Here is a 22,828-nt window from a genome sequence, read left to right as displayed (position 1 = left end):
CTTTGTGCGTGTTGTACAAGACTCAATAATCTTTTTGGATGGTCTCACGATCATATCAGATTTTGTTTGTCATGATTCTTGTTTGATGTTCAAGCTTGTATTAAAGCAAGTTTTTTTTTAAAAAAAATAAGAAATTTGAATTAAAACTTTACCATTCGAAGTAAATTTTTAACTTGTATCTTAAAAAATTTATTAGCTTTAATTTTATAATTATTTTAATTAAAATAATATTAACATATTTGTTTACATCTTTACTATTGGAGATGTCTTATAAAATTATCATATAGTGCGATAGTTATGTAATGATTTGAATCTCATAATACAAACTCTTCTCTAATTATGAATTCTAGTTGATCGATGAACTAAACTGCTAGAGATGTGAAACAGACCGGTCTACGTCTGATCAAGTCCGTCTTACCATATGTTTTTCCTCACTTAGACTGCAATTGTCTTATCCGCCGCCAAACACAATATGCATAATTTTACGTGGATAAACCTGACTTAGAAGCCTACTCCTTTCAAGCAAGAAGGACTCGGATTACTCACCGCTTGAATTTAGCTAGACTACTTATGAACAATATGTATATTTAAATAGTTTGAAACTTTTTTTTAACTCATGTTGTATTATTTTTACTCATTTTGATTCATTTTCAAAATAATATTTAAATAAGTAGCTTCGTAAACATTAGAAATTTACACAAATTAATTTAATAGCAGAACAAAGTAAAATAATTTGTAGATTTAAAAATTGGAAAAAGTAGCAGAGTTATGATATTAAAATAAATCTAGGAAAATCCGAAATAAAACAAGATAAACCGTCAATAAAATTTTAAAAATTAAAAACAGCAAATCAAATTAGAGAAAACCCAAAAATGAATTTATCACTTTTGAAAATTAATTTCATTGTTGAAACTGAGTATACTATGGTATAGGAATGCATTCATATTATTTCAATGAAAAGTATTTAGAAGAATTTGTCTGAATACGTTCTAACTATTCCGAAAAAGACAAAATCAAAATAATACATTGATTTCCATTTGTATATTTAAAAAATCATTTTCAGAGTATTTTAATGAAACTATGAAGGTAGAAATAAGACGCTTACGTACAAATACTTAATCTATATATACATTTTTAAAGTACATTTTAGGTTCTATCCTTTTATTTGTACTTATTTACAAAGTTAATTCCTTAAAAATTTAAAAAAATAGCATTAATTCAGATTTTGTTTTCTAAATATTTTACATACCATTCCAACTAAAAAAATACAGCAGAATCAATATGGAAACAAAAACTATGATATATTGCGGGTTAAAAATTAATATAAACATTTAGCTGCACACGGTCGGAAATTTAGTTATTCCTCTATTTAGAAAATATCCAATACTTAACAAACAAATACAATATAAAATATAAATAATAATAAAAATTATATGCACGCGGTGTACCGCGATTAATATATATAAACTCAATAAAATTTTGCGGGTTAAACAAATGGTCTTGAAATATATTGCGGGTTAAAAATTAATATAAATATTTAGCTGCACATGGTCAGAAATTTAGTTATTCCTCTATTTAGAAAATATCCAATACTTAACAAACAAATACAATATAAAATATAAATAATAATAAAAATTATATGCACGCGGTGTACCGCGAGTGAAAATATAGTTAGTTATTAAATATGAAAACAATATGAAAATATACTAATTTGAGAAAAATAGTTTTGACTGATTAAATATATTTGCCATTGTATATGATAAAAACATGGTAATTTTACCATAAAAAAATCACATGTACGAATCCTTACTACATGTTTATTATTGCATGGTGTTGATGTTTTATAAAAATTACGTAAAAACCCACGCTACGCTGTGGGATAGATTTTTAAGCTTAATTTGTTTGTCGTAAGTATGATTAGTTAAATTGTTAAATGCTTTTAAAATTAGTATTTTGTATCTGTTCATTTTAGTAATTTTACTTATACTCATATTTTAGATTGAAAAAATTTATTCATATATTTCTAATTCCAAAACTCATTTTTAGAGATTTCAACATCTAGATGACAAAAAAATTCCAACCAAGTTCATTACTAACATGAAATATAAGTCTCTAATATAATAACGATAAGTTGTCTACATAATTTATTGATAAGTTATTTTCTAACAAAAAATTATATATATATAGCAAGTTGTACCAGAAAATAATCATTGGCTGTGAAATAGTACTTTACAAATATCAAGTTAAACAGACTTTAAAAAAATGTCGATAAGTTAGTAAGTTTGTGAAAAACTTATATACCAAACTTTCAAATATAAACCAAAATATTGAAGAAATATAAACCAAAATATGCAGCGAAGTTATTAACTACGCTGAAATCTTAAAGAAATTATTTTGAAGAATTTCATGTGTGAGATTCTGCCATGTTTGTTCTACCAAAATATTGTAAAGTAAATAATCTAAAGAATCTATTCCAGTCATCAACTAATTATAATTTAGAAAAGGCATTTTAAATTTGGCCAAAGAAAATAGTATTTAAACACAAAATCACTACTTAAGAGTGTCAAACAACACATTAAGGAAAGCCAACATTGGTAAGCCTAATCCATTTAGAAGCACCAAACATTACAGCGAATGGTATACACGAGTGACACTTCTCTCTACCACTCGTTTACATTAAATCGACATTAGCGTAAGAGATATGCAGTTATATATACATATTATAATATACATCATTAAGTTTACTTTGCTTGCCTTCTCATCAACAAAAGAATGTATAAATATGATGAAAGAGCAAAGTTGGAACTACAAAACACACAAACAAAAAAGATTAAAAAAAAAACACAAAATGTAGTCAAATCACATAAGAAGAACTTAGGTTACAAACCTTAAATACACAAAATAAATTCATATTTTATTATATGGAGGACAAGCATCAAATACTAACATAGCGATTGAACTTGCATGGATTGCAACCATCAGATACAAATTATTAAGCAAAAAGAACCATCCACACTTGTTTTCTCTTAAAAAAGCAGGATACACTCTCAATCGAAGCTCAATACGGTAGGAACTATTCCGTTGAAATCAACGTTCGACTTAATATATAATCGAAAATTTTAAAGTCACAAACAATACAAAACAGATGATTTGTTCATGAAAACATAAGTCACTGAAACAGAAAGAGAACCGGAAAACATCTGATCGATCATTCGTTGCCTTTTTTATAAGGTTTTAATCAATGTTTTTAAACCTGACCCAGAAAGCAACCTGAAAAGCCTTCTAGGTCACCGGGTCAATGGGTCAACCGAGTCTGACCGTGGATCAATAAATTACTAAAATTATATATGTTATATATATATCTATCATATGTATATAGGCTTTATGAATATGAAATCATATTTTTAAGTATACAATCTTCAAAATTATTATAAAAATATAAAACATTTTCAATCCAAATCCAATAGTAGTAGGACTTCTGGTTGATCTAAAATATTTATAAGTAATGTTAATTTCTATGACCGAAAATAACTAAATATGGCACACTTAACTTTTAAAAATATTTTGTCCCACATTGGGTTTTAAAGAAGAAGAAGAATATTAGTGATTGAATATATTAGCTGCACAAGTTGCTTTAAATTCATTAGGCGTAGGAGTCCACGTTTCAAAATTAAAGTTTCAGTGGCTGAAGTTGACCCGGCCCAACGGTTAGACCACCGATTCGCCGGGTTTAACGGGGTTTTTACGGTTTTTTTAGTTTGAAATAGTCTGAGTTTTAGAAAGAAATCTGCCCAGTAGCCCTGGGCATTCGAGTTTCCAAACCCGATCGGGTTCGGGGTTTCAGGTTTAGATATATAGAACCCGTTCAGGTTTTTTATACTATCGGGTCGGGTTCGGGTATTACCCAAACAAACCATGAACAAAAAAAAAAAATTAATTTTTATTTTTTTAAAATTTTAAAACACTTGTATATATAGAAATATTTAACGTTTCATGTTAGGACAGAGAAACTAAGATGACAAAATGGTTAAAGATGCATCCTTACCTTATATTACACCGGTCGGGTTTTACACCGGTCGGGTTTTACAAAATGGTTAAAGATGACAAAATGGTTAAAGATGCATATTTTTACATTTAATTCGGATTAGTTCGGGTAATACCCGAACCCGATTGGATATCCAAACCTTATATTACACCGGTCGGGTTTTACACACTACCCGAACTGAACCCACTATTTTGGGTCGGGTTCGGGTTTCGGATTCAAGGTAATATGCCCAAGGCTACTGCCCGGAATACCTGTCGGGTTGCAGTTCAACCGGCTTGACCGACCAGTCCGGTCCAGGTTTCAAAAACCAATTTTCTTGGAATTGTAAATATTGATATGTTGGCAAAATTAGAGAAGAGCTGTATTCATTGTTATAATTTTATTGGTTATACATTTTAACTGATATGTCAATTCCTCCTTCAATTAAAAAACTGATATGTCAACAAATGAGAGAAACTCTTTCTTCTTTTATTGTATTGATTTTCATTTGAAGTTTCTACTTTCACAATGAATACAAAAAGAAACACACCATGATAAACGAAATAATGCAGATTCATGAAGCAACCCAAAAAGACTAGTAAAAAGTCCTTTCAAGAATCGAGTCATGAAGCATACAAGCAAGCAAATTAGAAAATTAAGGCAATGTTTCCATTTTGGAGAAGCCATGGATGACACAAGTATATAAAAATCAAGAAATTAAAAACGATATACAAAATTGTACAAACATAATATCAATGACTCAATAAATCATGTGTACCTCTAGAGTTCGAGTAGAGATGATCATTTTGTAAAATCTGTATATCCTATAAACATAACATCAATGTCTACCTTTGCAAAGAGACCAATACAATGTATTAGTGTAAAGGTTTCAGGTTTGTATGCTTCTATACTCATATAATATTTGCATAGTACCCACAAATTACATTTATGATTTGAGTATGTGAATATCAAATATCATGAACCTGAGAGCTTTATAAAAATACATTATATTGGTCTCTTTGCAAAGTTAGACATTGATGTCGAATATGATGTTTTATTGAAGATAACTAAGATCTATAATTTTCTCATCGGTTACTTTTTATATTTCACGAAATGATCATCTCTTCTCAAATTTTAGATTGCACACACTACAAGAAAACACGCGATTTGCGACGTATATCTGCGATGGAAAAACGTCGTCGCAAATTTGCTATGAATTTGCGAGTACTTAGCTACGCGACTCATCTTACTCGTAACTCCCTCGCAAAATGTCCGACGAACATTTCCCTCGCAAATTTGCGACGAAGGTGAGACCAAATTGCAAGGAAAAGTAAATTCCTCGCAAATGACTCGCAATTCCCTAGCACCATTGCGACGAATTAGTGATAACAATATCCGTAACAAATTTGCGAGGGAGTTACGAGGGACCTAGATGTCAACCAACAAGTTTTCCCCGAGTGTAACTGTTTTGTCGGCAAAAAGGAAACAGCCTCGCAAATTTGTAGCAAAAAATAAATATTAAAAAATAACCCTCGCAAAGCCGTCGCAAATTCCCTAGCAAATCCGTAGCAGTTAATTTTAGAAAGCCTATAAATAGCCAGTCCATGAGACATAGAAACCACAACACAAAACAATAAGAAAAAAAAACTGCAGAGAGAGGAAAAAAAAAGAAATTCTGAGAGCAAAAGAAAAAAAAAAACTTCTGAGAGCAAAAAACAATTGTAAAAATTTTTTTTTTTGAAAAAAAAAGGCTACAAAAAAAGTCTAGAGAAAATAATGTTTGGAGGTGGAGAGCACGAGATATATACAATGCAACGGTGGATGTACATTCATAGAGACCCGGAGACCGGTGATGTGACGAAAGAGTTTTGTGATGGCTTGCGCGGTTTCATGTACCAGGCGACAAACCAAGATTTTGCTCGTGAAAACGGTACAATATTTTGTCCATGTCCTAAGTGCTTCAACATTAAATATTTGGAATTTAATCTAGTGAAGAAGCATCTTTATAATAGAAGATTTGTACCAAATTACTATGTACGATTTCGTCATGCAGATGGTTGTAGCAGTAACGTTGGAAGTAGTAGTATGAATTATGCTGTTGATCAACCTAGTAATTATGGGCATCAAGAATCTGATCAATTTGGTTTTTATGGGTATAATGAGGAAAATATATTTCATCATATGGTTAATGATGCATTTCATGAAACTACTGCTGCATTTCCTGAGAATAATACGGAAGAACCCAACGTAGATGCACAACGTTTTTATGATATATTAGATGCTGCAAATCAACGTATCTACGATGGATGTAAAGAAGGGCATTCTAAGTTATCATTGGCATCTAGGATGATGACAATTAAAGCTGATAATAACTTAAGTGAGATTTGCATGGATTCTTGGGCTGAACTCATTAAAGAGTATTTGCCACCTGAAAATGTATCGGCTGAGAACTACCATGAAATACAGAAGTTGGTTGCGAGTCTTGGATTACCATCTGAAATGATTGATGTGTACGTTGACTATTGCATGATTTTTTGGAAAGATGATGCTAAGCTGTAGGAATGTCGGTTTTGCGAGAAGCCGAGATATCAGCCTACTGAAGGAAGGACACAAGTGCCATATAAACGTATGTGGTACTTGCCTGTTGTTGATAGATTGAAACGCCTATACCAATCAAAACGGACTGCAGCGGCAATGAGATGGTATGCAGAACATTCTACACACGAAGGAGAAATTACACACCCATCTGATGCAAAGGCGTGGAAACAATTTTAATCGGTATATCCTGATTTTGCTCAAAAGTATAGGAATGTTTATCTTGGGTTGTGTACAGATGGTTTTAGTCCATTTGGTATGTCAGGGAGACAATATTCTTTATGGCCTGTTATATTGACGCCATACAATCTTCCTCCAGATATGTATATGCAAAGCGAATTTCTGTTCTTGAGTATTTTGGTACCAGGTCCTAAGCATCCGAAGCAAGCTCTAGATATCTTCTTGCAATCTCTGATTCATGAGCTGAAGCAATTGTGGTATGAAGGTGTTCAGACATTTGATTCCTCAACAAAACAGAATTTCAATATGCGGGCAGTGCTAACTTCGACGATTAGTGACTTCCCCGCATACGGAATGTTATCTGGGTGGACCACACACGGAAGATTATTATGTCCTTATTGTATGGGTGGTACAGAGGCATTTCAGTTAAAGTATGGGCGAAAACCTTGTTGGTTTGATTGTCATCGTCGATTTCTTTCCTTATATCATCCGTATCGGAGGAACAAGAAGTTGTTTAGAAAGAATAAAGTTGTGCGTGTTCCCCCACCAACTTACGTCTCTGGCAATGATTTGTTTGAACAGATCGATTACTATAGTGCTCAAGAAACATGTAAACGTGGGGGTAACTATCACATACCAGCAAACATGTCGGATGGATATGGGACCGCTCACAATTGGCACAAGCAGAGTATTTTTTGGGAGCTTCCATATTTGAAAGATCTTCTCTTGCGGCATAACTTTTACGTGATGCACATCGAGAAAAACTTATTTGAAAATTTCATCACTACGCTTTTGAATGTGCAGGGTAAAACATAAGATAGTATGAAATCAAGGTTGAATTTGGCAGAAATATGCGCAAGGATCGAGTTACATGTTACAAGAGATGGGAAATTACCATTACCCCAATTTCGATTGACAGCGGATGCTAAGAGGGTGTTGTTCGAGTGGGTTAAATCTGAAGTGAAGTTTCCAGATGGATTTGTCTCAAAATTTTCAAGATGTGTTGAGCAAGGCCAAAAAATTTCAGGTATGAAGAGTCATGATTGTCATGTCTTCATGGAACGACTACTACCATTTGTATTTCTTGAGCTATTGCCGGAAAACGTTCATGAAGCTATTGCAGGTATATATTTATAAAATGTTATACATTTTTATAAACCTATTTAATTAATTCACCCATTAATTGAGTATGCATTGGCTTGTAGGAATTGGGGTATTTTTCCGGGACTTATGTACTAGAACATTAACCATTGATGGCATAGAGCAGTTACAGAATAATATTCCAGTGTTGCTTTGTAACTTAAAGAAAATCTTTCCTCCTGCTTTTTTTGACGTGATGGAACATCTTCCAGTCCATCTCCCACATGAAACAGATTTTGGTGGGCCAGTGCAATTTTGGTGGATGTATCTTTTTGAGCGGTTTATGAAATCTCTTAAAAGAAAGGCCAAAAATCTTGCCAGAGTTGAGGGATCGATAGTCACCGGCAGTTTAACAGAGGAAACGTCTCACTTCACATCATACTACTTTAGCCCCACCGTCAGAACAAAAAAAACACGTACTCGACGATATGACGACGGAGGCGTTACACCTACATATAACATTCCCGATGTTCCAGATATCTTTGCTCAGCTAAGTAGACTCGCTGGAAAGTTAAAGCAAGTTTGGTGGGAAGATCATAGCTATTGTCGAGCTGCTCACAATTACATCTTGCAGAATCTAGATTACGTTCAACCTTTTGAGAAGTATTATTTAAAAAAAAAAATTAAAATTAAATTTTATTTACTAAGATAACAAAATAACACATATCCTTTTTATAGACTTTTCGAAATGCAGATTCGTGAAGCATATCCTAATTTAGAAGAAGTTGATTATGAAGCTTACAAAGAGCGGGATTTTGCTAATTGGTTAAAATACTATGTAAGTATATATATAATTGGTTTAAACTATATGTATAATTTATTTATTCTTTAATTTTAATAAACTTTTCCTATTATAGGTTCAAAATGGATGTGGAAATGAACCCTTGCCTTTGGTTGCATGAGCTCGTTCAAGAACCAAGAGCAAAAATCACCGCTTCTCTGATGTACTTCACTCGCGGTTACACTTTTCATACATATGCACATGGTAGTCAAAAAGCTACAGCAAATTAGGGAATCTACGTACAAGCTGGTGATAGCGATTTCTATAACATTTTGCAACAAATCTTAGAAGTTGAATATCCAGGCCTTCTGAATCTGAGATGCGTACTTTTCAAGTGTAACTGGTATGATCCATTGCCCCGAGGCGTGCGAGTAAATAATTGGGGAGTTGTCGATGTAAATGCCAACAGATCGTATGCCAATTTGATCCTTACATCCTAGCATCACAAGCACAACAAGTGAGCTTTATTCCCTATCCTCGTTTGCGGCCTAAACGTGATATGTGGTTATCAGTTATCAAAGTTAATCCTCGAGGCCGTATCATCGGGTTAGTTGATGAGCAAGTCGTGTTGCAACAAGAGAGAGTCGATGAAATTTCCATTCCAAACATATCAACAGAAGATGTTATCCACATTGATCCACAAAACCGACAAGTAGAAGATGTTGGTGATGTCTCTGAAGAAGAGGCTAAATTAGACGAATTCGAAGAGTCTGATGATGGAGATGATTCTAATGATGATGTACTTTCTAGTAATTAAGAAAATAAATATGATTGAGTAATTGTAGTTTTTGTTAATTTTTTTAAATAAAAATATTACTCGTTTTGTGACGGAAATGCGTTAAAATTGTGACGTTTTGCCAGATTGGCCTCGCAAAATCCTCGCAAAGTGCTATGTAATTGCGATGTTTAGAAATTTTGCGACGAATTTGCGAGATTTTTGCTACGTATCCTCGCAAATGCCTCGCAAATGCCTCGCAAATTTATTTTTGCTAATTTTTTTTTAGTTCTACTATTAAAGTTATCCAAAGAAGTGAGTAGATTCTAATGGGGATAATGAAGCTTGAACTTTATAATGAGGATATCCAATGAAGTTTTGTACAACTAGGTAGATTACTATCCAATGAAGTATATATGTATAACTAGGTAGAAGTTTCTAGAACTAGGTGAAATAATATTTTCCAATGAAGTTTGTAGATTCTAATGAGGATAGTGAATCATATTTGGAACTAGGTAAATTGTAATGGTGTTTTTTTTTTTTCAACCAAACATTAAATAAATTAAAAGATTACTCCAAGATTGGTTGCCCAAACACGAGGATAAGAGTTTACAAAAGAAATTTCAGAAATTAAAGATCTTGAAGCTCGAGCAAGACAATCTGCCCTGACGTTGGACTTACGAGGGATCCTGGTCAAGGTAAAGGAAGGGAAAAAAGATTGGAGCAAGGAGAAATCTTCCAGCAGGTTCGAGAAAGCCGGCCAATCTTCGGGCAGCTCCACCATCTCAATCAATTCTGCACAATCCGTCTCGAAGGCTTGACAGTCAACCCCCGCCGCTATCAAAGATTTCATAGCCCATATTAGAGCTTGTAACTCCGCGTGTAATGGGTTTGGGCCACGTCTATGACTTCGTGCTCCCAGAAGAAGCGTCAAATCTTCACCATTGTAATGGTGTTTTGTCGTGTTTTTTTACATAATGTTTTGTTGTTTTTACGATGGTTTTGCTACTTAGTTGCGAGGTATGCAAATATTGCGAGGTATTTGCGAGATTTTACCGAGGGCCGTAGGTCATCCCTCGCAAATTTGCGACGGATTAGCAAGGTCTCCCTCGCAAATGCCTCGCAATATTATTCCATAATATTATTTCCAAAACAATAAATATTAGGCCAAATACAAAGTATTAATGTAAAGTAAATATTATTAATTTGGTTTTTCCATTTTATCTATAGTTTTTTTGTTGGTTTTTCCAATTATATACATATTTATTGTTTTATTTAGGGTTTTGTATTGCGACGTATTTGCGAGAAATACTAGCAAAGCCGTCGCAATATTTAGGGTTTCGTATTGCGACATATTTGCGGGGAAACATTGCAACACCGTCGCAATATTTGCTACGGAATTGCGAGGCTTCAAAAAGTTTATATATACACCGCAGCCCTAGTTTGAGCTCGCTCAAACCACGCCGCTTCCAAAACCCTAAAATCTCTCTTTTTCTTCCTTCTTCTCCATTTAACCTCTCACCATTTTCCGGTTAAATCTTCTTCTTTCCCTAAGTTCTTCCTTCAATCTTCTTCGATTCGATTCGATTCTGCTTCTCCTTCATCTCCGGTTCATCGTCGATCTATTCTACCAGATTTACAAAGGTAAATCTGACAGTCATCTTTCAATAGTTTCATCTTCAAACGATTTACGGTTTTTCATTCGATTTACGGTATAGACATCTCTTAAATCATTCGATTTAAATGTTGTTTTATTCGATTTACGGTTTTTTTCAGTCGATCTGTCATCCTATTTTCCGATTTAGAACCCTAAGTTTTTGATTTCGATCTCATACTTTTTTTTTCTTGTAGATGTTTTCTGGGAACGACTACACACGATTCCTCTCGCAGACTAATGCTCCAAGTCCATGTAGTGGTGGTTCTTGCGGGTCGTCATCGGGGGTTCAAGATTCTCGACATGCAACCTCACAACATAGGCCTCCGACACCTGCTTTATCTCCACCCATTCGTGCGCCTCCAACCGCTGTTGCATCTCAATCGATAGGTCCGTTGCAACCACACCTACATCTCCAGCCACACCTACATCTCCAGCCACATCTTTGCCGCAACGTTTAAACAATATGACGTTGGAGGAGTTACTCGAGAGTCCTGGCCGTCAACATCTAACACGATTAGATCCAAACCGCCCCCTGGAACTCTCTGGTTAGAGAATGATTTAACTGATTTCAATTTTAAATTTGCATTTTTAATTCTAGGATCAATTTTACACTTATTACATCAAAACAATTATATCCCTAGGTTTTCTGATGATGGGAGGGTTGTAGCCACTGTCCGCAGCATCTTTGAAAGAGATTTCAAAGAGCCTCATGCCAATTGGACAAAAACGCCACAGCTGGTCGTAGATCGTTGGTATGAAACTTTTGCGGTAAGTAATAGTTTAGTTTAGTTTTGAGCCTCATGCATATGTAGTTTAGTTTAATCGATGGTATGAAACTTATGTAGCTTGGATCAATACTAATATATTTTGTTTTCTTTTTTACAAGCAAACATATAATTGGGACCGTTCTATAAACGGTAGAGTTAGACATGAGTTTAAGAAGAAGTTGAAGGAGCGGATGTGTGATCAAGTGAGCCGGTGGAAGGGAAAGTGGAGGGATAATGGTGATAATGCAAGGCCGCGATGGATTGATCCTCAAGTATGGGCTGGACTAGTTAAGTATTGGCGTGATCCCAAATCAGAAGTAAAGAGTATCAACGGTCGTAACGCTCGATATCATGATCCTGATGGCACTAGCATACATAAACAACGCTCAGGCAAGACCTCTTTTAAAGCTCGTGCCAGAAAACTTGTAAGTTTCTAGATTCTTCTTGTTACTTCTATACTACTGTCTTTTTCTTACTAATAACCTTTGTCTTTTGTTTTACTTTGTGTTAGTCTGAGCTGACTGGTGAAAGCACTCCGGATTATCTACGTGTCCTAGAAGACACTCACAAAAAACCCGATGGGAGTTTTGTCGGTGGAAAGTCAGAGTCCATCTTCAATGAAGTGTCATCAAAGATACAAGAGGTTCAGTCTCAGATCTGTTCAAGGGATAACACGGAGAGTTCTGCTTCTGGTGGGTTGTCTGTTCATACCAAGAACAAAATTTATGCCGAGGTAAACTTCTTGTGTGGTTTTTGAAATCTCTTAAGTTTGTCTTGTATGAGTTTGTGTTAGTTTGTGTTGTTGTTTTTAGTTTGTCATATGATATGCTAAGATTGGTCTGATTGTAATGTGCATTTGTAGGATATGCTACATTTGTGTTGTTGTGTCTGTTCTAGGATCCGAATCTTGTATGTTGGTTGTTGGTTCTTTCTTTCATATGACAATGAAAGTAATTGTCCGAAGAAGAAAAATAGACTTTATGGAGTTGGTTCTTTGCAAAATGAAGCATCTTCAGCCCATTTTGGACCATCGCTTCCGCCTACTGAGGATCTGGTTGTTCTTGCTCAGAAGCTTGCTGTCGCTGAAGCTACTCTCGCAACTCAAGCCACTACTCTCCAAACTCAAGCCACTCAACTTCAAGACAATGCATAAAAAATGCATAGCTATGATGCATACTTTGACTAACTTGCCGGGAAGGATCCTGAGTTTGCTGCTAAGTTTGGAAGCAGGATTGAACATGGCTGCAATCCAACCATAGCTGAGACAGGGGACGACACCGGCACCGGCACTAGCACTGGTAATGGCACAGACACAGGAACCGGAAACGGAGTTCCCTCTCTATCACCATCTTTTTAAGACAATTTGATATTAAGTTTTAAGGTTTCATTTGTTTTTTGGACATGGTTTATATGACAATTTTTTTGTTTAGAAACAAAAAATTGTCTCAGTTAATATATGTTTGAATTTTATTTTATATTTTGATTATATATTCTATTTCTTATAAATTATTGTCAAAATATAAATGTATAAATTTCCAAATCAAAAAAATAAATATCAAAATGCTACAGATTCGCGAGGAATACAAAATTGCTACGGATTTGCGACGAAATTCATTTCTGGGTTTATAATATTATTAATATTTTGCGATGGAAATAATGTCGCAAAAACCTAGCAAATCTGCGAGAGATTTACTTCGACAGATTTTGCAAGATAATTGCAAGGAATATTGTTCATCGCAATTTGCATGTGTTTTGCGATAGAGTTACATTCTTCGCAAATTTTGGGAAGGAAGTGCTACGTGTAATAATTTGCGAGACGCGATTAGCGAGGAATTGACGATGCTCGCAAATCCGTCACTAATACCATTTTGCGAGGGATGAGCGACAAATCTTGCCATCGCAATAGGCTTGTTTTTTTGTAGTGACATCACTGATTGATTCAATAAAATTATGTTTGTATAACTTTGTATATGACATTTACTTTATGCTTTGCTATACACATGCCATCCATAAGTACTCCAAGGTGTTAACATTGCCTCAATATTCTAATTTGTCTTATTTGGATGCTTTGTTCGTCGATTTTTCTTGGAAACTTTACTAGCCGTTTTGGGTTGTTGCATGAATCTATATTCCCTCGTCATAGCCGAAAAGGTAGTGAATACAAATTTATTACTATTGAAAATTAAAGTTTCGATACTTAATTTTTATAATAAGTATTATAATAACTCTTCATATATGTACACTACGTTACAAGAATTTATCCTTTTCATAATATTTTTATTAGTTCAAAGAAATTTGCCAAAAAAATTACTAAAAAGTAAAAAAAAAACTAGTCAAAATAAGTTTTAACAATCCCACAAAAAAAACAAAATCCAAAACAATACACTGAGTTTTTGTTTATAGATAAAAAGTCTTTGTTCAAAGTATATTTTAATTAAATTATAACCATAAAAATAAAAAAAAATTATAAAACGATTAATTAATTATTAAATAAGAAAATATACTGTATTGAGAAAAAGAGTTGACTGATTAAATAAATTTGCGAATATAGAAAAGAAACATAACTAGCAATATAAAACATCGTAATTGTACCATAAACAAAAAATCATATGTAGTATACTAATCCTTACTACGTGTTCAAAATTACATGGTTTTGTAGCATTATAACTTTAAAATTCGAGATGTTTTACTTTAACGATGAATGCAAAAAGAAAACACAAGAATAATGTTAATTTTTAGTCTAGTAATTCCATGGTTTTGTAGCATTGTCTTCTTTTTTTTTTTTTTTTTTTTTTTTTTTTTTTTTTTTTTTTTTTTTCTCTTTTCTTGAATGTTGTCCTCATTTGTTGCGTGTATGTTTATTTCTTTGTCTTTCGTATCTTTAAATATATTAGAGATATATCTAAAGATCAAGAGACACATACCAATAAAAATACACATCCATGAATACAACGGTACTGAAAAGAATGAAGCAATGGAACACAAAGTCATGTTGAGGATAGGACAACAGCTATCTTCGTCTACCATCAAATTACTAAACAAAGAATTAACAATTATCTCTGTGTGTTTTCTTTTTAATCCAATGTTAATGCAAAACTCATCAAATAATAAAATTTACTGAAACACAAAACCATAGATGATGAACATGCGGAAACTATTAGTACATATGAATTTTATGGTAAAATTATCATTTTTGATATTGCAAAATATGTTTTTCTCCTATATTTACACAAATGTATATAGTCTAAATTCTCATTGCTGAGTATCAAAAATATTTCCATATTTAATATTTCAAATAGAAATTATTCATTTTTGTATAGGTGATTTATTTTCTTTGGTCTTTCATGAAAATATACTTTGAACAAAGACTTTTTATCTATAACCCAAAACTCAATTTATTGTTTGGATTTTTTTCCTTTCTTGATTGATTATTTGAACTTATTTTTACAAGTTGTTCTCACTAGTTTTTTTGACCAATCTTCTAATTTTTATTTTATTTTTTTTTTAAATAATCAGATTATAAAAACGATGAATTTCTCCCCATAATCACTACAATGTAGTAGGATTGAACAAAGTATCCGGAATTCGAAATCCAATCTGATCAGAAAATAGGATATCCAAAACTTAGAATAAGGGTATATAGATTTAAAGGTCATGATACTCCACTCTAACTCAGATCCACTATAAATATAATTTTATTATGATACATGTAAAAGTTTATATTTATTTTATGTAAAGAAAATTGTGTAAAAAATTACCAAAACTATATATTGAAGAATTTGATGTATTTAGGAATAAAAATATAATAAATTTCCTATGATATTTTGAAAACATTCATATAATATAGTATATTAATTTTTATTATTATTTTAATATTTTTAGCCGATCTGGATTGAATATGGATAGCCGCGAGTATAGACCATATCCAGATAGTTGTTTCCCAAATATTAGGTTATCTTCAATGGGGAGTTGTAAGAGGAGTTTTAACTAAAAATAAAAAATAAATAAATCAGATAAAAGAAAAAAAGATAAGAGGATCTTTTATTTAGTAGACTTGATTTTGACATAAGAGACCATACGTGTCACGTTTTTGTTGGGCAACCGATTAATAGAAGATTAAAAAAAAATTTGATGGTCGATAGTTTTATTTCTTTCTCTCCCTCTCTCTCTCGATGGAAGACGCGAATTGACAATGAAGGAGATAGAATCAAAGATATGGAATCAGATGGTTTGGGCATCGGAGGAGATGCGAAGCGGAGGAGATTGAATCGGCGGAGGCGATTAGGAGGAGATTCAATCGGAGGATCCGGCCACTGAATCATCAAACGCCGGCGATATTAAGCTACCCTCGTCGCCGACTTACTTTGAACGGCCTCTCTCTCGCCGTCGAGAAGCATGGTTCCTTCATCGTCGAGTACAACGTCCCTAAGAAGGTTAATTCAAAGTTCCTTTTTAAAGTTCCTCTTTGCTTTTCCCTTTTTAATTAATTCAAAGTTCCTTTATTTTCAATTGATTGATTCAAATCAGGTTAATTTCTGAAGAATTGAGGCAAAACCAAACAATTGCAGTAGAACTAAGAGTTTTTGGGTTTATTTAGGGTTGGTGTAATCTGAATCACTCTGAGCTCACTTCATGTTTCAGCACTTCTAAGGAAGAGATTATTTCTGTCTGTTTGGATACCAAAATGTTGGACACTGGCTCCAAAGATGCAATCTTATGTTTGGTGGGGATGGGAGAAATGGGAGAGAGAGATTGACTGGATGGCATTGGAAGGAATCAACTTGCCTCTAGCATTTACAGGGCAAGAAGCTATTTCAACAACAGTTTCCAACATCCTTGCGTCACAAAAACAGAACATTACTCGGGGGTACAAGAATCCTTTGGGATGAATGAGTTGATGCAGAAGGAGTTTTATGGCTATGATCAGAACATGTGTAGTATGGGTAACATCAATAGCAGCAGCTTTCAACATCCTTGCGTCTCAAACACAGAAGCAGTACAAGAATCTGTGAATAACTATGGGCTGGATCAGTTGATGCAGATGCAGCTTTATGGTTGTGATCAGAACATGTCTAGTATGGGTAACTCCGGGTTGATGCAGCATGAAGTTTATGGTTATGATCAGAACTTGTATACGAGTGATATTACCGACAGAAACGTTCCAGATCCTAGTCTCTCAAACACAGTCTGAGATTTCTCTAAAATCAATCAAACTGTCCAATTATGAAGCTGTCTATGCATTGCATTGGTGTCTATTTGGTAGGAAAATTTCTTGGAATTATTTAATCTGCTTTCCTATATGAAGTTCTTAATATACCACACGTTTTATCTTCAGAATGTGTCGGGCACTGATGCCTGGAGATGAAGAGAGCGTAAATGATGAAGCAATATGGGAAGCTCTTCCTGTAAGTACATGTTTTCATTTAAGGTCTAAGCTGTTGTTAAAAGTGATTGGTTCGGCAGCTTAAGACAATATCACTTCTCTCTTTACTTGCTTAAGTTGCATTTAGTTTCTATGTGTGAGTTATCAGTCATATACTAATGTTACCATACTCTTCAGCTGTCTCACTAAAATTTACAAGTTCAATATAGTTCTTTTTCGGTTCTGTTTTAGCGAATAAAAAGTTACCAAATTACTGTGGCTAGCTTAAAAATTTATTCTCAAGATTGTTTCTGCAGTTGGTATTATGGTATTAAGCATTTCCTCTTTTAATGTATTTTACTTGTCATTTATTATGTTTTAATGTTTCATATGTTTTAAATTTTATGAAATGCAATAATTTTATAAATATATATCTCAAATGCAATAATTTCATATTTTAATTTAGATTTTTTATTTAAAAAAAAATTAATTAAGAGACTCAAAATAAATGGTGGGAAAACTTTTAATTAACAAACCCAAAGTTCTTAATCATCTCAAACTACAAAATATATGAATAAACAATTTAATAGCCCCTAAAATAAATCCCCATATTGGGGTTGCCCTAACAGATTCAGATCTAAGAACTCCAAAATTCCTGAGTATTCAATTGTATGGATCCATATAATGTAATATATTCATACATAAACATTTATTTTTAATGAAATATAAAGATTTAAAGTGGATTTTTTGTAAAGCACAAAATGGAAAAAATATAGGAAAATAAAAATTAATCTTACGGTTTCATAGTGGAAGAGACCTTGCAAAGAGAGAACTTGCTTTTTCATCTCAGTTTCTCTCTCATTTGCAGCGTGATGAAAGCAAGCGTTACCCCAACTACCACTATCCTTCAGAAACCAAAAAAGCTAGTGAACAAGGATTGGAAGCAAAAATTCAAAATGTTATAAAAGATAGAGAAAAACATATATATATTACCACATATATTCTCAGATTTTCAGAATGTGTCGGGCGGCGTTGAAACTCTGATTTCGATTATTCTTTATTTTCTGAGACCTCTAAATTTATAATCACTGACGGCGGAGAAACTTAAGAAAAGTAGGGTTTAAACAAAAAGTAGAGTTTCAACTAAAAGTATAAAACAAACATGTGAATGTATTTTGGAAAAAAGATGTCCAGTTACATGAGGTATGATGCAATACATGACCACACATCTCAAGTTTAATAATATATGCCCAGCTACATTAAGTATATGTTTGGCATGGCTACATACATCAAGTACATGACGTCATGTGTTTTACACCATGGACATAAAATCTCGATTTACCGGGTCATTTCTCCCGGCAACGACCGGCGTTGACTCATCAGAACCATAATCGGGGAAAACTAAAACCCGATCCGAGCACCTGCAACCAAAATAAAATACCCGACTCGGACCCATTTTTAATGGGCTTTTTATCTAAATTTAAAAAAAAAAAACAGAGATCCATAACATTTCCCATTTTTCCCAAATCGACAAAAAATTGAATATTAGGGTTCTTCATCGTGTGAGAAACTTCAATTCAGAGTGAAGATGAAATTAACATCGGAATCGTCTAGTAGCATGAGGAGCAGGTCTGGAGTCGGGCAAGTTTGTGATTGTGGATTGCCGGCGAAGATGTTCATCTCGAAAACGGCAAGAAATCCAAATCGAAGGTTCCTTGGATGTGAGCTGTACAAGGTATGTATCACTTGAATTTCGATATATGTTGAGGTGAGTAGCTTTGTTGATTAAGTAATTGTTTGATGTTTGTGTAGGAAGGTGGTAATGGTCATTGTAAGTACTTTAGTTGGGTTGATGAAGAAGAAGTGAAAGGCTGGCCGAGAAGAGCATTGGTTGAAGCTCAAGCAGAAATTAATGAGAAGAATAAGATAATAAGTCAACTATCAACGACAACCATGGAGCTGAAGGGGGATTTAGAGAGAAATCAGTTGTAGAAGAAGAAGATTGATGATATGGAAGCAATTGTGTCTCGTCAACGCCTCGTTATCACGGGTTTGACAGGCTTGCTTGTTTGTGCAATTGGAGTCATCGTACTTGGTTAAGTTAATTACTATGTAATGTATTTCATCGTACTTGGATTTGTCAAGTAGTTGTTATTGATGTTGATTTGTAGGATTTGGTCCGTTTAACATATTGAACCAAAAATCGGATGGTTTAAAGAACTTTTTGTTTGGATGGCACAAGGATGAAATACAACAAGCAAAGTATGTTAATATCCAAAAAGAACCCAAACACAACATCCAAAAAGAACCCGAACACAACAACAACCAACATCATCTTGACTTCCTTATGGTGCTGTTGATGACACATCTTGCACTTCAGCATCATCTTGATCTTGATGCTCCATGGCAACCAAAGCTCCTCCAATTTCCGGTTGATCTTCATGCTCCATGGCTGCCAATGCTGCTCCCATTTCCTCTTGATCTTGAGCTTCCAATAGAGGAGTCACCATAAGCTTCCTTCTCTTTGCCCTGCTCTCCGGAGACTAAAACAAAATAAAATTATCAAATTAACCATATGTAAGACAAGAAAAATAAATCAAATGTCCGATAACAATACCTCATGAGGACACTTTCTTGAATTATGTCCTTGTTCACCACATAGACCACAATGCACTATTCTTCCTTTTTGATCAACCTTCGTCTGAGACTTTTTTTTGCGTGGTGATTCATTAAGTCCCTTGATTCTGGCTTTTCCCTTAGGTCTCCCTGCATGTCGTTTATAAGGAGGTGCAACAATTCTTGGTTTACCAGAATCTTCCCAAAACTTAACTCCATTAACAGGCCTCAAACCTCTTCTATATGTTCCCTTCCATTTCTCACTCAAGTAATAATCTGATATATAGTCTTCCAAAACTTACCTGATAGGAGTCTTTATCGTTTCACACCTTCCGGTTGGATGACATAGATGTTCACTATGATAACGCTTCACCATCCACTTCCCAATCGGATTCTCTATAGCACAATATATGCTCCAAGTACAACCTTTTGCTTTACAAACAGCTTCAAGCTTATCCTTCTCCCACCTAGCATACACCACATTGCGTCTCGTCTTCAATATATATCAGATGATGTTCTTCTTAAACTCACTCCCACTATTGAATAACTGCCTCAAACTAAAGACTCCATCAGGTAAGCCTTTCTTAACCAATCTCTCTGTTTGTTCTTCTTCATCGCCAGATTCATCATCCGTTGCAGGATATACTTCATCATCATCCGGAATTTGTTCTTCATAGTTATCATTGTTGAAAACTTGAATGTCCTCCACTGCAATACCAGCATCATTGTCAACAATCTCATCTTCATTATCTGACTCTTCAGGTTCGGATAAACCTGCATCTGATTTACCATTCCCACTATCATCTACTATGGCTTTCTCAGCAACATCCTTTTCTTTTTCTCCAGCAGCTTCAAGCGGTTCTTCTTCTGCCTTTTCAAAGAAGATGTCCACCTCTCCCATCCAACGTCCTTTTGAAACCAATTTATTCTTATTGCTATCAACATTCTCCCACAGAGGCTGCCTATCAGAAAGTTCTTCAAATGGTAGCTTGTACCACATTCTCCCAAGATTGTTGACTCTTTTTCCAAACATTTTTAGCAATATGTCTTGAAAAATTGTCACTGAATCAACCTCAAAAACTTCAATAACTCCATCGACGTACTTCAACACTCCATTGTCTGTCTTGAATTGGCCAGAATAATGGCAATTCACCTTCACTGTAATTTTTCCACTACAAAAAAAAATATATAATTCAGAGAAGACAAAGACAAGTTGTTATAAACAACTAATGAACCCGACAGTAACCTCGACAATAACCTATTAACAATGTATAAACAAACTAAGGCTACACAACAAGACTAGACAATAACCTAAGTAACATATAAAGAAGAATTGAATCTTGCCGACAACAACCCCACTTTCCCACTTGTTTAAAACGACAAAATAAAAGTTAAACATATACTTGATGTAGCTGGGCATACATTATTAAACTTGAGATGTGTGGCCATGTATTGCGTCATACCTCGTGTAGCTGGACATCTTTTTTCCATGTATTTTTATGATATGTTTTAAAATTTGGGCTTTAGCTTGGAGTATTTGATATTGTTAAAATTTGAGCCCGTGAAAGATATAGTTTACAAAAAGAATATGGGTTGCGCAATTTTCATCCTGGTACTTATTGCTTTCTCAAACTTTCCTACATGAATATTTTGTCTCTTTATAATCTACCTAAAAAAAGTTTATTCTTTGTAAAACTACACAAACTTTTATTTTTTTACGAATAACTACATTTCTAATTAAACCGATCAATAAATCGAAACTATTCAATCCAATTTGACTTTATCCAAATTTAACCGAGTTAAAATCTGATTTTTGACCCGATTTTGCTATTCTTCACCCTATTTTGACCCAAACCTTCTTTTTCACTTTAAACCGATAATCATGTCACCGACTCTGTTTTTTTCCAAATTTAATCGATCCTCCATGAGTGTTAACTCTAACGGAACCTTGTCCCTGTGAATCCACTGAATGATCATCACCATGAAGGATTGTTGTTGATCCTCCTTCTTGAAAACTGTAGAACCAGTCCCTTCTAGACGTTATGTGAGACGTTCACCCAGAATAAAACACCCAGAGATCTTTAACCATCTGATCATTAACACTTAGTGCTTCAGAAAACACACCCTTACTTTCACTCTCCATCTTCTTCTTTCTAGCAGAACAGTCTTTTTTCAAGTGACCCTCTTTCTTGCAGAACGAGCAGGTAAGTCTTGCTTTAGAATTAAACCTGCTTTTGCCCTTGCCTTGTCATCTTTGCTGATTATTCCTGACAATTGGTCTTCCTCTTTCACTTGTGTAGAGAACCGTTGGTGAGCTTCTTTCATTCACTTTAGCTCATCCAAATCTCTCTCTAAAGACCTTGCAGATGAGACCACATCTTATAGTGAAAAAAAAAAGCTTTAGCTGAGTGTACCTACCAAGTAAACCATTCACGAACATAATTGCCTGAACTTCCTATGCTACATTAATCTCTAGGCTACCTAGCTCAGCCACAATCTTGAAGAAATCATTCACATTCTTATTAATGGTCTTCGATTCACTCATCCTGAATGAGTAAAACTTAAGCTGCACATAGATCTGATTTGATAAAGATGTCTCCATGTACAACTTGTTGAGGGTCTCTCACATCTCTGCAGCACTATTACAATGATTGATTTTCCTCAGAACAACATCACCAACATGAGCGATTACAAAATTCATAGCCTGTTCTGACTTCACAACCTTGTCAAGATCAGAAACTTTGTTTGAGAAGATTCTGATTCTTTATCACCTTCTACAGCCTTCTTTCCTTCACCTTTTGTAAGTGAAACCATATTCATTAGAGAGAATTATTCAGTGAATCCTTTTGGCCCAGCTAAATCCAGATCAACTTGCATCTGAATCTTCCATAATGAGAAATCTGAATTCTCATTAAAGACTTGGAACAAAGTCTTCAAATTCATGTTCGTGTTCGCGTTGCTCGCCAGCACCAATGGAACCTTGGCTCTGAT

At 34.2% G+C, this 22,828-nt stretch overlaps 3 long non-coding RNA genes and 1 pseudogene across 4 annotated transcripts; 3 read left to right on the top strand and 1 right to left on the bottom strand.

The window, feature by feature from the left end:
- Positions 1 to 5,899: 5,899 nt before the first annotated feature.
- Positions 5,900 to 13,012, top strand: LOC147934854 (uncharacterized; annotated as a pseudogene).
- Positions 13,013 to 15,951: 2,939 nt separating this feature from the next.
- On the top strand, positions 15,952 to 17,466 carry LOC104725019 (uncharacterized). The gene is made up of 3 exons (XR_757826.3): positions 15,952 to 16,292; positions 16,387 to 17,118; positions 17,195 to 17,466. It is a non-coding gene; the product is annotated as an uncharacterized LOC104725019 (long non-coding RNA).
- On the bottom strand, positions 17,217 to 18,340 carry LOC104725018 (uncharacterized). Of its 2 annotated transcripts, XR_015570399.1 has the most exons (3): positions 18,215 to 18,340; positions 18,019 to 18,126; positions 17,217 to 17,262 (listed from the first exon to the last, which is right to left on the bottom strand). It is a non-coding gene; the product is annotated as an uncharacterized LOC104725018 (long non-coding RNA). The 2 variants fall into 2 exon arrangements; XR_757825.3 differs by lacking the exon at positions 17,217 to 17,262 and having other exon boundaries at positions 17,731 to 18,126.
- A 6-nt stretch (positions 18,341 to 18,346) lies between these two features.
- On the top strand, positions 18,347 to 19,444 carry LOC109127463 (uncharacterized). Its single transcript, XR_015570400.1, has 2 exons — positions 18,347 to 18,956; positions 19,034 to 19,444. It is a non-coding gene; the product is annotated as an uncharacterized LOC109127463 (long non-coding RNA).
- Positions 19,445 to 22,828: the final 3,384 nt, after the last annotated feature.

This window comes from Camelina sativa, chromosome 11 (genome assembly GCF_030686135.1).
Source record: "Camelina sativa cultivar CO46 ecotype springtype chromosome 11, ASM3068613v1".
In the NCBI taxonomy this organism is placed as follows: Eukaryota; Viridiplantae; Streptophyta; class Magnoliopsida; order Brassicales; family Brassicaceae; genus Camelina; species Camelina sativa.
This window is presented reverse-complemented; position numbering and strand designations above follow the sequence as displayed.